General features: G+C 52.4%; 1 long non-coding RNA gene across 1 annotated transcript in view; it reads right to left on the bottom strand.

Annotated features, from left to right (window-relative positions):
- Positions 1-574: 574 nt before the first annotated feature.
- LOC102756881 overlaps positions 575-1,737 on the bottom strand; it is a 13,796-nt gene continuing 12,633 nt past the window's right edge. The window contains exon 2 of the long non-coding RNA XR_001514831.1: positions 575-901. This is a non-coding gene — a long non-coding RNA (uncharacterized LOC102756881). The remainder of the gene's footprint in view (positions 902-1,737) is intronic.

The raw sequence follows: 1,737 nt of genomic DNA on the forward strand, positions 1-1,737 counted from the left end.
GACATCTGAATGACATGACCATGCGGTCCACTGGGATGACTTCCCAGCCACCTGTACTTCGTGACAAACCCCAGCAAAGTCCACTCACTCACAGGTAGGCTAGAGGGGTGGGGAGGCCAGGCAGAGCGGGTCCCACCCACTGCTCTGTCCTCAGAGCACCGCACAGAGCAGGCCTCAAAGACACCCGTGTGAAATGAAGAAGTGAATGGTGACTGATGAAGGGCAAGGGGAGGCAGCTGAGAAGGCAGGCCTCCAGGAGAAAGCTCAAGGTAATGATTCTGAGGTCACCACTGGCAGGCCAGCACCAGATGCACCCACTTTCAAACATCTCCCAGTGTTTCCTCAAAGGCCCACACGTCAATGCTGACTGGAGAGAGGCCTTCCAGAGAGGCAGAAGCGAAGGCTGGGCAAACAAGGCTGAGTAATAAGAGACTCAAGTTCAACACGCTTCTCACGCTGTCATAATGCTCTGTGTGGTTACGGCAGGGTTGACGTGTGGGCCTACAGAAATGAATCTCAAACATGATTTGGTCTCCTTTAAATGAGTGTGCAAATATAGCTAATAAGCAAAGAATTCATTTTTTAAAAATGTTGCTTTTAATGAAAAAAAAAAGGGAGCAAGACACATAGAGACAGCCAGATACATAGGAAACCAGCCAGACGAGACCATGACATAATACTGCAGACACACATCAGCAAACGCAGAGGCCCTTGAAGTCCGCACATCAGTCAGGTCCAGGGCAGACCTGCCACCTCATCCCGGCGTGGGCAGCAGGCAGCAGGTAGAGGCGCTGGAAGGGGGCTGAGTCCTGATTTTTTTTTTTTGATTTTTTTTTTTTTTGGTCTGTGTCATTTTCGATCAAGTGTGTCATAGAGCTTCCTGTTTCATCTCCCAGTTATTCTGAAACAAAAACATATATGAAAAACACAGGTCACTGCCAGCCACACTGAGAGATAGCCACTCCAGTACGTGGAAACCGAAAAGGGAAAGATCGTAAATGCCACAGAGCTGGGGTATAGAATTTATCAGCATCTGTTCAAATAGTGACAATCGACCAAAATTGCGGGTGGTGATGGAGGGCGGGGCGTCGTTTAAAAATAATTCAGAAGGGACTGAAAAGGCAGAAGTTCCCAGAAGCCCACTGCCTGCTTACTGACAAGTTGAGGTCAGACTCTGGGTCAAGGTCTATCCTGGGGCAACGGAGGCTCTTCCCCTTGTGTCCCTGTCGTGGAGACTCACAGAGGGCTTTCATCATCTGTTTGCCCAGATGATGCCCCGAGCCTCCTCCCAGGTCCAGAGAGAGTGAAAGGAGGTCCCTGTGGAGTTGCCGTCCCCTGAGGGTGAGCTAGGAGGATGGCCCTGACTTTCCATTCCCCATCCCTTTCCCCAGCCCAGGAGAGATGGCTCCCGGGGATCCATGCAGGAAAGCATCTAGCAGATGAGCTGTGTCCTCAGCCCCAGCGAGGCGGGGAAGCTCCTGACCAAACAAACACGCCAAGGACCACACAGCCTGAGAGCAGCTCCAAGCACCACGGAGCTGGTAAACCCCGCTTTGCCACAAGCTAATTTCCCCCAAACAAGTGGAAGGATTCTTCCACAGACAGACAGGGGGGCGACTGAAATGCAGGCAGCCGCGTCAGCACAAAGCCCACGCTGTGACCGACCAGCCAGCCTGTGCTTCTGTCTGCTCCTCAGAGGCCTTTTGGGGAGGGAGACAGCACTGTCCTGGGGCGGGG

Source organism: Myotis davidii, unplaced genomic scaffold (genome assembly GCF_000327345.1).
Source record: "Myotis davidii unplaced genomic scaffold, ASM32734v1 scaffold744, whole genome shotgun sequence".
Classification (NCBI taxonomy): domain Eukaryota; kingdom Metazoa; phylum Chordata; class Mammalia; order Chiroptera; family Vespertilionidae; genus Myotis; species Myotis davidii.